Raw genomic sequence first — 13521 nt, forward strand, 5'->3', positions numbered from 1 at the left:
CCACCTATTCTCGTGTGACGACATCTATGATTGTGAAATTCAGGAATGAACAGTTGCAACAATCATGTTCAATTTCTTTTGACAGTTTTAGATTGTGGTGCTTTGTAATCAAGGGCGAGAAGGAAGTTCATGGAAAGGTAGCTCACATACCTTTCCAGGCCTAATTCTTTAATAATCACTTCAGCTCTTCTTTTCGTTATATGATTTGAGGCAATTTTGATCTGATGAATTAACTTTTGAATTGAGTTAGACCTAATGCCCTTTTCTTCATGGTATCACAGTCAAACTCATCTCTATTCTTGATTTATCCAGTGTTAAAACTCTCATATCATGTTATCCACGCTTCACTAAACTTGATTGAAGAAATTATCTTAGATAGTTTTGAATAATTCTTACTTCATGAGCTTGGATTGAGTTAGACACCCGTCCATTTCTTATGAAATCGAGAAAAAAACTATGAAGAATAAGCTTTATGAGGTTCATGTTGACCAATTAGAGAAGGTTTTCTATGTTTTGTTGGGTCTTAATTATTTTATGTTGTCCAAAAATATAAAAGGCCCATGTGGATTGCCACGTCAGCTTATTTCACCAAAAAAATTAAGAAATTTGATTGAGTGATCATCAGAGTACAATAAGGATAGTTTAGTGATTTTCAAGATGAACTTGGTCTATGAGGAAAATTACAAGCTAAACAGAAAGAAAAAACTGGAATTAATGTAAAAAGAAAAGCATAAAAATACACCAAGGCTGATGTTTAATGTTGTGATATTTAAGAGTTCATCATCTTGCAATTCTTCCGAATCTCGCCCCTATATCCAGTTAAAGGTGAGATATTTCCCATCTTAACCATAGACTTCGCGAACTGCTCGAAGAAAATCTCATTGTTTTCTGCATATAATTTCACCAATTCTAATGATGCCTGATTTTTGGTCACAAGAACTTGGTCTGAATTAAACAAGCCCCTTGAAGCCAACAAATTCTTGAAATAGTAGTTGTCAAATTTTGTAGGGGAGACAAAATCCATGACAAATAAGTTTTGGTCACCACCAGATATTGGACACTTAGTCCGCAACTGAGCAGCATATGATTGATCCAATGTATAGTCATTGTAGAGCCTCTGCCTGAAGCTAGTACATCTTGCATTTCCAATTGTGTGGCTCCCTGTAGAAAAATTTCTTCTAGTATTAACTTCGTGTGATACTTAGAGGTGGCAAAACAATAATTTTCTTGTAACATGCATGCACGTCTAAGTTTAAAAATAGGTTAGGTTATGACTCTTTGCTGAATTGACCGCACATATTGAACTCGAAATGACTCATCAAACTATTAGGTCAAACAAATCAAAATAGTGTAGTTCGACTGGTCAAAATGCAATTCAAATAGAAACATATAAAATGAAAATTTGATTATGAATATTTGGAAGAAATTAAGCTAATTATTTAAAAATACATTAATTTTCACTTTTTTTTTTCAAAAAGCAAAATAAAAAGAATGGGAGTTGGGCATATTGGGCAAGTTGTGTTATAATCCTTAGTGTCCCTTTATTAATTTGACCCGTTTTGACATGTCAGAACTTGACCCATAGCGTCCATTTGCCACTTCTATGTGTAATAGTAGGAATTTTTACATTCCTATACACTATATGAAACTATATTACTCTCCCTACTCAAGTTTTACTATAATTACATTTTATATACCCAATTACCATTTATGTACATTTTAAGGGAAAAAATTACTCTAATATATCTTCCACTCCCCCACGTTTCTCTCTCCACATTCCCCCCCCTCCCCCCCCCGTGTCTTGCACCCACTCACGATTCCAAATTCGAATTTGGGTTTTCAAAAAACATTATTTGTTTGAATTGGATGTTGTTGCAAAGAATTGAGAATTCTCTCTACGTCTCTCTCTATTTCTCAATCCCTAATTTTAGTAATGTAAAGCAAAGGAAAAGAGAGCAGCAATTCCACCATTGACAACCATTAAAAAGCTTTGAAACTTTGAGTTCGAATTTGAGTTTTTAAAAATCATTATTTNTTTCAGGGGTTTTGGTGAAGATCAGACTTGGTTTTGGCTGAATTTCAGATTGAAACTCGTCGAAGAAGAAGAAGAAGGCATGATATACATTATATTTACGAAATTGTAGTAAAATTGTATTATGTTGTTTATGTATTTTTCTTTTATTTATTTAACTATTGTATGAAAGTTGAACAACATTGTATAAAAATTATATTTAAGTTGTATGATATTGTAGTTGTATGTAACTGAGTAGAAATAATGTACGAAAATTGTAGATAAGTTGTATAATATATAATTAGTTGTATGAAATTTGTTTTTACTATGTATAAATCAGATACAAAATATACAAAAGACATATTGTATAAATTTTGTATTTAAGTTGTATGTTATTGTAGTTGTATTTAACCGGGTAGAAATAATGTGCGAAAGTTGTAGATAAGTTGTATAATATATAATTAGTTGTATAAAATTTATTTTAACTATGTAAAAATAAGATACAAAATATACAAAAGATATATTTTATAAAATTGTATAAAAATTATATTTGTGTAATAAGGAATAGTGTCAAGAACAGCGAAGTGGTAGAATCTGAAGCCATTTTCATCTATTTTCTTATAAAATTGAATCTTCTTTTGTAAACTTTTAAAAGGGTGTATTGGTACTGATTTTTGAATGTTTATTTTTAGAGAAAATATGAAGATGTAAGCAGACTAATTTTAAGTGTGAAATTGAGGCGCTGCAATGAAGAGTATGCTAATAAAATTAGGCCTTTTCGGTAATATTTTTACACATTTTAACATCCTCTGAAATTTTATGATCATGCGAATCACATTTATCAGAACTGAAAATTATTTTAATCAATAGGGTTTTGATCAAACTGCTTAACAAACTTGTCGATTTGACCGAGAAAGCTAAATCAGGATTTTGGATACGGTTAATTTGGATACAAAGGAAGTAAAAAGTTTCGACATAATGTGATATTGAACTTTTGGCAAAGTCAAAAAGGTAATAAGGAAGATTGAAGGGGAGAGCAAAGAGTAAAAATTAGAAAATTGAAATAAAAAGTAACACCAAAGAGAGCTAAATTAGGAGTTTTGACATGGTTAATCTGTTTGACATAATGTGATATTGAACTTTTGAAAATGTCAAAAAGGAAATAAGGAAGAGCAAAAGGTAAAAAGTAAAAAATTGAAACAAAAAGTTTACACCCAAAAAAATTGGGTAAGATCCAGTGAATATTGTGACATATGAGTGGAAACATAAGGAAAGAGAAGAGGAGAAAAAAAAAGGAAAATGGTGTAACTAAATCCCTTAATTGAAGACACTAATAATGGATTGGGAGTCTTTTAAGGTGGAATGTATATATTTTGTAAACAAAACTTGTGTAGGTAGGGTAATTTACTAAACATGAATATTTAGGGTAATAAAGTTTCCAATAGTGTATGGGAATGAAAAAAATCCCGTAACAGTAATAGATAGTCTAGGTAAAAGTTACCGAATGCTTTTCTTACCAGATAAAGCAACAAGGTCAACAAGATCAAGTCCTTTTAGCTTGAATTTTGTGAGAATGGTATTAAAAGTGTTGTTTGGAGCAGGAATGTTATTGTTGGAGCCACTTAAACTGGCATCTCTTTAGTCTCTTCTTCCCAATGGAACCTATGGTCCACCAGCCTGTATAAATAAATAAATATAAGTTTTATGCATTGTTGATATAAAAATATTTATGCATCAAGTAATTTGTAAGGTATTTATGGATATATAATCTCCATGACAAACATTACTAATTGGTAATCTTATAAAAATGATAGCTAACCTACTATCAAAGTTTTACAGTAACTTTTTTTGCAATATATCAATATTTATGTATAATTTAATTAAACCCTAACCAATAGTGGAGTATAAGATAAGCTCATATGTATTTATAATATTCTACCTAGTGGCTAGCTAATTTGAACAATTTTATTTGCTAGGATTGTGGTTGTACTTACTAAAACTGTAGAATCCCTAGCAGCAAGTGCCAAGATATCAGCACAAGAGACAGTTTGAGGGCACTCTTTTTCAAGTGCAGATTTAATCTCATCAATTACTTCAAATCCACGAACTGAATTCCTGTTGGGGTTTGATCTCTTTTCACTTATTAGGGTTGCACTGCTGTCCAGAAGCAACGATGCATCACATCCCTACATGATCATAGTATGAAAAATTAGTTAGCTACCATTTTGTATTGTAGTACAGCTCTATTGCATATATAAACACTTCCTAAAGTTAGCCGGTTCAAATGAAATAGCAAAAGAAATTAGCTTTATTTAGATATACAATAAATTAATTCTTAATTGCACTTGTACGTTAGGGTATGGCTTGGCAATCAACGAAGTGGATGAAATTCATGAGAAATCAAGATTTAAATTTCTGTGAATACCTAACTCGCTTCTAATTCTCCTAAAAATACTAATATTTGGATGAGTTTTAGTTATTTGTGCATTTTTATTTGCATTTCTTTATTAAAAATACCAAAAAATATTTTTTACCTTTTATTTGTGTATTTTAGTTTGCATCTTTAAATTATATATACCAAAAAAAGATTTTCTTTCTACTTTTACATTTTTCTTTAGGTCTAAAGAAGACTATTAATTTCATTAGAGGAAAAAGGGATTGACTAGGGTATTTTAATTAAAATTGCGCCGAAATTGGCCCAAAATTTGAGCCCAATTCGGCCATACCCGGTCCATTAGGTGGTTGGCCAAGAAAGAGCTTGTGACGACACGGCCAGTCGTCTCATGAGTTACCGCTCCGTTTCCCCCATTTCTGCTTCTTTATGCTTCGTTATCCGTGTGTTGTGGTATCGGGTTGGTCGAATCGAGTCCGAAATGATTTGGTAAGGTTTGAGACACTTAGTCTTTTTTAAGAAGTTTTAAGTTGGAAAAAAGTCAACCGGATGTTGACTTAGGTGTTAGAGGGCTCGAATGTGAGTTCCGATGGTTCGGTTAGCTTCGGGAGGTGATTTGCGACTTAGGAGTGTGACCGAAATGGGTTTTGGAGGTCCGGAGTAGAATTAGGCTTGAATTGGCGAAGTTGATATTTTGGCGATTTCCGGTTGGTAGGTGAGATTTTGATCCGGGGGCTGGAATGGAATTCCGAGAGTTGCAGCAGCTTCGTTGTGTCATTGGGATGTGTGTGCAAAATTTGAGGTCATTCGGACGTGGTTTGGTTGGATTTTTGATCAAAAGCGTATTTCGGAAGATTTTAGAAACTTAGGCTTGAATCCGCTGTGTTTTGAGTGATTTGATATTGTTCGAGGTGTTTTGATGATTGGAACAAGTTTGAATAAGGTTTTAGGATGTGTTGGTGCCTTTGGTTGAGGTCCCGGGGGCCTCGGGTGAGTTTCGGATGGTCAATCGGACCATTTTGTGCCTTAAAAGATTGCAGATTTTGAAGTTTCAGGTGTTGCAGAAAATTACCCTTCGCGATCGCGTAGAGTGTATCGCGATCGCGTAGAAGGATTTGAGGAAGGCCTGAATTAAGCCTTCGCGTTCGCGTGAGAGGCTTCGCGTTCGCGGAAGGCTGGAAATTTGTGCATTGCGTTCGCGAGAAGGTACTCGCGATCGCGTAGAGGAAGATGGGTCTGATGGGCTGAAGGGGAATTGTTCATCGCGTTCGCCTAAGGGTCTTCGCGTTCGTGAAGGTATAGGAGCAAAAGGCATCGCGTTCGCGACCTGCATGTCGCGTTCGCGTAGAGTAATTTTGGGGGAGTTTAAAATTTGTTCTTCGCGATCGCGTAGGAAGTATCGCGATCGCGATGAAGGAAAAGCAGACCTGGGCAGAATGTTTTAAGTCATTTCATCCACGATTTTGGGTCTATTTTCACCCATAGTTGATCATTTTGAGAGCTTCTTGGTGGAGATTAAAGAGGGATTCAAAGGGAATCGATTAGAGGTAAGAATTTCGGAACTAAAACTTGATTCTATGGTGAAATCTAACTAGAAATTCATGGAAACTTGAACTAAAAATGGAAGAGCTAAGGCTTGGAATTTTGGCATTTTGATTTGGGATTTGAGGGGTTCCGATTTTGGTGTTCTCTATATGCATAGACTCATGGGGATATAAGGAAATCCGTTGATGTGAAAATTTTTGAGTTTCGAGAAGTGGGCCCGGGGCTCGGGTTTTGCTAATTTCGGGATTTTTGGTATTTTTTGATTGTTTTCGCTTGGGCTTCGTTTCCTTAGCATATTGTGACGTATTCGCTCTAATTTTTACTAGATTCAACGCGAGTGGATGCCGATTCGAGAGGCAAAGGCGTGGCGGTGTAGAATTTTCACCGGTTTGAGGTAAGTAACCATTGTAAATTTGGAACTGAGGGTACAAACCCGGTATTTGACTTGATTTGATAAATGCGGTGATGCACATGCTAGGTGACGACCGTGTGGGCGTGCACCGGTAGGGACTGTGACTTGGTCCATCCCGTAGCGACTATCAAGCCGCGTATTTTATTTGGAAATAATATATTATTCTAGAATTTGGATCCTTATATTGTATTATGGGCTTTATGCCATGCTTGGGGCCTTGTGCCGATATGTAGCAACCCTTAGGGGCATTTTAACTAATTTCTTCACTCTACTTGTTAGAAGCATAGCCTCAGTCCTATTTTTTTACCTATTAGATGTTTAAAAAAAACTGGTTTTATCATTCTACTCCTACAGTGAGGACTGTTTGGGCTGAGTTCCCTAATTTCCGCTGTGATGCCCGAGAGGCTGTGAGGCTAATGACTGAGAGGTGTTGAGAATCTTATGGTGAGGATATTGTATTTATATATATGGATCGGGCTGCACGCCGCAACGATATAATTATATGGATCGAGCTGCACGCCGTAGCGATATGACGCTTGGGATGTAGGAGCGCCTCCGGAGTCTGCACACCCCCAGTGAGCGTAGTCGACTATAAATACATGGATCGGGCTGCGCACCGCAGCGGTTATTATGATTTCTATTATTATAAGTTAATACTGAGCCGAGTGCTAATAGTGAATATAAGGTGACTAGAGTTGAGTCACGTGTGACTGAGAGGCTGCCCGAGGGGCTATGTTTTGAGTGATACTTGCCCAAGGGGCCCTGTTATGATGTTTCTACTATTTTCACTCTTTTTATAAATAAGCCTCTGTTGGATATATTTGTCAAGTTACTGATTTCAAAGTTTAAACTGAAAATGATGAATTTATGACAGAACTAATTTTAAAGTTATATGTTTTGAACTGCTCGTCATTGCTTTCAGTCCATTATTTACTTTAGTTACTTACTGAGTTAGCGTACTCACGTTACTCCCTGCACCTTGTGTGCAGATCCAGGTGCCCGAGAGGCCGAGTGAGAGCTTTCAGCTGTCTTCCAGCATTTGCCGGGGATTTCGAGGTAGCTGCATGGCGTCCGCAGTCCTGATTTCTCCCTTCTATCTTACTATTTTTCTGCATTTCTAGGCTATCTATGTAGTGGGTTGTTCAGACTTGTATTAGAGGCTCTAGACTCGTGACATCAGATCAGTGTGGGCTGTGTAGTCTTTCATGTTTTGTTGACTTCCGCATATCTACCTTGATGTTTTGAACACTTATTATGATAATTGGTAATTTAACCGTGTTAGCAAATGATTTATTAAATGAAAATGGGTTGTGGTTTGATAGTTGGTCTGGCTTGCCTAGTAATATGATAGGCGCCATCACGACCGGTAATCGGGGTCGTGACAGAGCTCAAAACGACGTAGTTTTGTCTTGAAATTACGCCGTTTCACTTAGTGACTCAGAGATCAATTTCATCCATCCATGACCTTTGATCCAATGACCCTCATTTGTTCTCCCAAGAGGTATATAAGCCCTCAAAAATCAGAAAAATTGGCCATTTCTCTCATAACCCAAACCCTAAAGCCCTTCTTCTTTGCTCTCCTCTCTCTCCGCCACCCCCACGGTGGCTCCAGCTACCCGGAAATCGCCACCGCCGGTGGACCACCCCCAAACCGCCCCAAAATTTTACCCTTTGTTCCTCTCAACCTCCTCTTTCCATATCTTAAAACAAAATCCTTCAAAACCCCCTCAAAATCCACAAATTTTAGATCTAGGAAAGCCCTAGCCGCACTTTTTTTGTCAAATCCGTGAATATTAAGCCACCCCCTTCACCCAACGCCTACATAGAAGTATATAGCTCGACAAGGGCTATCATTTGGCATTGGTCTTAACCCGAAACTCCGGCGACCCCCACTGCCGCCGCCGCTGCTTCTCCATTTTTTTTTTCTTTTTTCGACCCAAAGGCATTTGTTTCCTTTTGACAAGGCGCCAGAATCTATTGGTTTAGTGTCTGCCAAAAAGAAACATGCGCCTCGGGGTCGGACAGCCACCACTTGGTATCTCCGGTATCCTCTCATGGCTCGAACAGTGTCAAATGCCCTCGATTGGTATAAACCTTCTTTTTTGTCTTTTCTGATTTTTCGCTTTTGCAATTAGTATTAGTTTAAAGGTTTAATTTCCACTAATTTTTCTGTTATTTATGTGCAATGAGTATTCGTTTTTAATTACATGTTACATTAAAAATGTGAATTTCAGTTTTTCGACCTAGCCGGTCGACTAGTTTGTTACTGTCTGTTAGTTCTGATTTTTTGGTCCTTCGACCTAGCTGGTCAACTATTTTATGTGGATTTGTTATGCTTGAACTTTTAGTTCTTTGACCTAGCCGGTCGAGTAGTTCGTTGTTGTGTGGTAGTTCTGATTTAGTTTGCACAAATCAATTTGTTTTAATCTTGTTAGTTTGAGTTTTAGTTCCATTTGAAGTCTTGTTTTTGTTTTGTCAATTGCTAGTTGTTTGAGCTTGTTTTGATTCAAAATCAATAGGGTGGTATTGATGTTGTTAAAATCTGAAGATTAGATGGGTTTGATCATGAGTTAGAGTACTAGTAGCTTACCTTTTACTAGTAGGGTGGCTGAAATGATTCTTTGCTTATATTATAGCAGGTTGTCAGGCTGTCCTTTCACCTTATGGACAACCTTTGAACAGTGTTTAGCACACAAAGTCAGTAACTTTTTGGACAGATTTTTGGTGAACCAAAATCTGTCCAAAAAGAGGCTTTCTTTGCCTACTTAAGGGCTGCCCTTTCCTCACTTTAGGGAGACTCTATCACACTTCCTTACATCTTTAGAATTGTTTGAACACACAAAAACATAAAAAAATTTAGCAGTTGAACACATAAATAGTAAGCTGAAAATCATGAGTTTTTGGTTGAGTCTTAGAGTGCAAAATCTTTCAAAAACATATAAGAGTCTTAGAGTTTGATTCTTGAGTTCCTTCTCCTAAAGAATCACTACTTTTAGTGAGATTTTTGGGCTATTTTAACACGGATTCACTGCTGCTTCGTCGTTGTTTCTGCTGTCTTTGTTGCTGATATTCTGCCCTTTCACTACTGAATTTCATCTTGTTACAAATCAGGTAACCCTTGAACCTTTGCATTGCAGATTCTTGATGACAATGAAAAGATTTGAACCCGTTTGATTAGTGGAACATGTAATATCTGATTTTGTCCCAAGATAATTAGTGCATCAATATTATAGCATGTAAATATGTTGTATTAGCCATAACTTTTATTTTTGTTCACAAAATAATACCTTGTTAGTGTGTTATATAGTTGCTAAAAGGTCTATCTCTTTTGTTTACTCCATTTTTGTTAAACTTAGCAAATGTCCCATTACCTATTTGTTCTTCTATCATATTTTTTTTTCTTCTTAAAATTACGTTGTCTCTGTTTGTTTATCTATTTTCATTGTTTGTTATGTACTTTGAGTTGGATGATAGTTTAGATGCCATTTTTAGTGTCTTGTGACTCTTTTGATAAATGGTGAAAGGATTAATTTTGAAGTAAGAAAAGTTTCTTGTAAGCTAAAAGTTAAGTAGATCCAGGGGTTTTAGTTTGGTATAGTGGTTAATTTTTGTCATGCGCCCATTTCGCCTCCTGACTCGTATTTGTATTACTAATAAACTAAGAGTTTTATCACTGTTATTTGCTTGCCGGGTTGCTTTCAGGCTAACTAGATTGTAGTATTTATCTATTAGTAGTAAATAAATTAGTAGTAATCTTTTGGAACTAATAGGCCATGATGTATCATGTAAGAGATAAAGTAACAGGACCCAATAAATTAGGTCCAGGTCTGAAGCACTGAAGCATGCTAGATGGCCCATATTTTTTTTCTATAACTATGTGGGCCAAGAAACTCAATTTCTGCAAGCCCAATGGCAATTAAGCTAGATGGCCCATTCCTTTCTTCTTTATATAAAAAAAAATATAAGTAAAATGTTGGCTATTTCTCCTAAGATACCATGAGTTAGCCCAAATGATTAAAAATAATGTTTCTTCCATAGATCCAATAAAAGTGTAGGTCTCTTTTTTCAATAATTTTTTTCTTTTTTTTTTCTTGATAGCTTAGTTATTTTCAATTAATTTAAACGCTAGGCAATTAGTAGGCGCGCTTTAACTCACGGAATCGCTTGCGTAGCGTGATGTTTGACATTCAATAAATTAATTCAATAATCTCATACCACACCTATTACTTTTTAGTTAAATTTTAATTTAGTTAATCCATTGCTAAAATTGCGGATTCGCTTGCGTAGCGCGATTGTTGACTTTTAAATTTTCAAGAGCTAATTTTCTCAAATGTAGTAATTTTTTAAAAGTATTATAATTAATTGATTGTCATGATTTCGGATTCGCTTGCGAGGCGCAATTATGACAAGTTAATTAATTTTTTTTTATTTGATCACTCATTCGCTTGCGTAGCGTGGTTATGACAACATAGTATTATCTAAATTATTTTGTTTAGTAATTCTAATAATCAAAAAATAAAAGCGGATAGGTAAAACATGAAAATTATTCAAATCACAGTTTGTCCATAATCAATTAAAGCCAAGTTTAAGTTAATAAAGCAACCGTGCTAGAACCACTGGACTCGGGGAATGCCTTGCACCTTCTCCTCGGTCAATAGAATTCCTTACCCGAACATTATTTTCGCGGACCGATAAAAATAGAGTCAAACCTTCCTTTGGCTAGAGATTCAAATAAATGGTGACTTGGAACACCGAAAAATCGATTTCAAGTGGCGACTCTGAACAATAAAATAATCCCTACTCAAGTTTTTCACTTTAATTGAAAAAACTCTTTACCCCATAAATCCATAATACTACATATCTTTTTGGGGGTAGAAAAAGGGGTGTGACAGCTCTGGCGACTCTGCTGGGGACCAACCAGAATTCGAGCTTGCACACGTTGACTTTTTATTTGGCTTTATTATTGTGATTTATTTGTGCCTGATGTGCTACCTGTTCGCTTTTACCGTTTTGATATTGTTGAACTGTACATATAAACTATTTTCTCACGCACCCCCTCTGAGTCTTCTTGAAATTAAAATTGGGCATTTGCTTGACATAGCCCGCTTTTTTTGAGATAGCCGAGGTGCTTGTCACCCGGTGAAGGATTTTAGTCACACATATTTTAGGCGGGGAGCACCACAAGTTAAGCCGGAAAGTAATGCTACCGGTACACTGACCCTCCTCGGCTCGAGTTGTCCACTCGAGTAAGCCAGTCTAGATACCTTCTCCACAAGGATTTAAACCTAGAAGAACAAACCTCATGCCGGATATCCCTAGTAGGTTCGCTTTATGTGCATCACGTGCATTTGACTTAGCGAAACTCGGCATAGGGGTCGGGTCCGTATAAGACAGCTTTCCTCTTTGAGACCATCATGTTCACTTATGTGCTACTTGATACATCATTTGGAAGGCTTACTTGCATTGTCGACCGGCTTTAGAAAATTAGTGTAGCGGAATTATTAATTAAAACAAAAGAAAACGAAAAAAAAGAATCATTCTCCTAGTTTAGGACAAATAATCCTTTTAAAATTTTTTTGTAGTAGTATGGCGTGAGGTGTAAAGATTAATTTTCATAAAAATCACAAGAGAAAAGTACACAGTTTCACCGAACTACGCGGGTTTGATTCTCACCAGATGTGAGATACGTAGGCAACCTCAAACCACATTATTCAAAAAAAAAGAAGGAAAAGGAGCATAAAATTCTGCATGTGCATAACATTTTTGAAAAAAATGCTATTTTTGGTCACCCTTTTACTGTTTTGCCCTCGTATTCCGGTTGTTTTGCCAAGACAGCCTTAAAATATTCCCGGGAAGTGCCGAAGGGCCATTTTCGTAAAAATAGTTTTTATTTTGTCTATTTTTATCATTTTGTTCCCATGTTTGGTTGTTTTTGTCGAGACATCCTTTATGCTTTCTGTGGAAGTATCAAAGGGCCGTTTTGTGTAATAATAGCTATTCTTCCTGCTTTTATCATCTCAACTTTTGTGTCCGGTAATTTCAATTTTTTTATAATATTAATAAATAAAAAATAGATCGAGTCCTAAAGTGGCAAAAAAAAGGAAAAAAAAAGAATGATCAGAATTTGCATATAGTTTAGGTAAGTCCTGACCCTTTTTATCTTATTCTTAGGTTCACCATGAGTTCTCCACAAATAAGCAGTCAGAAAAGAGTAAGGGACGAGACACCTCCTATGTTCTTGATCAGAGATAAGACCCCGAGTAGTCTCTGTAATTGGTGGGCTAGTTTTGCTACATGGGAACGAAATCAAGTATTTAAGCACCTCAAGTTCCTCAAAAACATCATGGAAATTAAGCCTAACAGAGATTTAATCGAGGTTCTAGTAGGTTTTTGGGACCCCGTGAACAATGTCTTCAGGTTCAAAGATTGTGAAATGACGCCTACATTGGAAGAATTAGGTGGGTTCACCGGATTGGGGAGAGACCTTCGCGGGAAAAAGCCTGCTGCTCCGAGAAAAGTTGGTGTGAACAACTTTTTAAAAAAGTTATGCCTCCTTCGAATTCCAATGGTTTGCTTAAACGAAGGTTGGGTTCCGTTGGAATATCTTTATGACAGATTTGGGGATGAGAAAGGGTTTCAAACTTCTCGGGCATAGAATTCGTCAACCAGTTGAGTTATGACTCTTGGAGGGAGTTGAGAATCTTCACGTTCATGATATCATTTCTAGGGGTCATGGTCTTTGCAGAGCATGGTGGGCGCATCAGAATTCGATTGGTTGCGGTAGTCTCTTATTTGCAACGTAGCGAGGATCATACCATTCTTCCCATGATTTTGGGAGATATTTTTCGAGCTTTGACCCGTTGCTAAGAAGGTGAAGATTACTTCGAGGGATGCAACGTCCTGCTGCAGATGTGGTTCATAGAGCACCTTTATCATCATCCAATAGTAGTAAATTTCAATGATAATTGGCTGAATTACATTGGATATCACCCAGACAGAGCTGCGAGTTGTAATCTTCCAGAGGGGGTGAGGGCCTGGCGGACATTACTTGGCTCATTGAGTGCTGATAGAATCACTTGGAACTATTATTGGTTCCCTTCTTATAGGGTCATGCATATGTCGAAGTATCGTCCGTTCTTCATACTCATGGGTTTCAGAGGT

General features: G+C 36.6%; 1 pseudogene; it reads right to left on the bottom strand.

Annotated features, from left to right (window-relative positions):
• LOC109232787 lies at window positions 770-4209 on the bottom strand (annotated as a pseudogene).

Source organism: Nicotiana attenuata, chromosome 9, assembly GCF_001879085.1.
Source record: "Nicotiana attenuata strain UT chromosome 9, NIATTr2, whole genome shotgun sequence".
Taxonomy (NCBI): Eukaryota; Viridiplantae; Streptophyta; class Magnoliopsida; order Solanales; family Solanaceae; genus Nicotiana; species Nicotiana attenuata.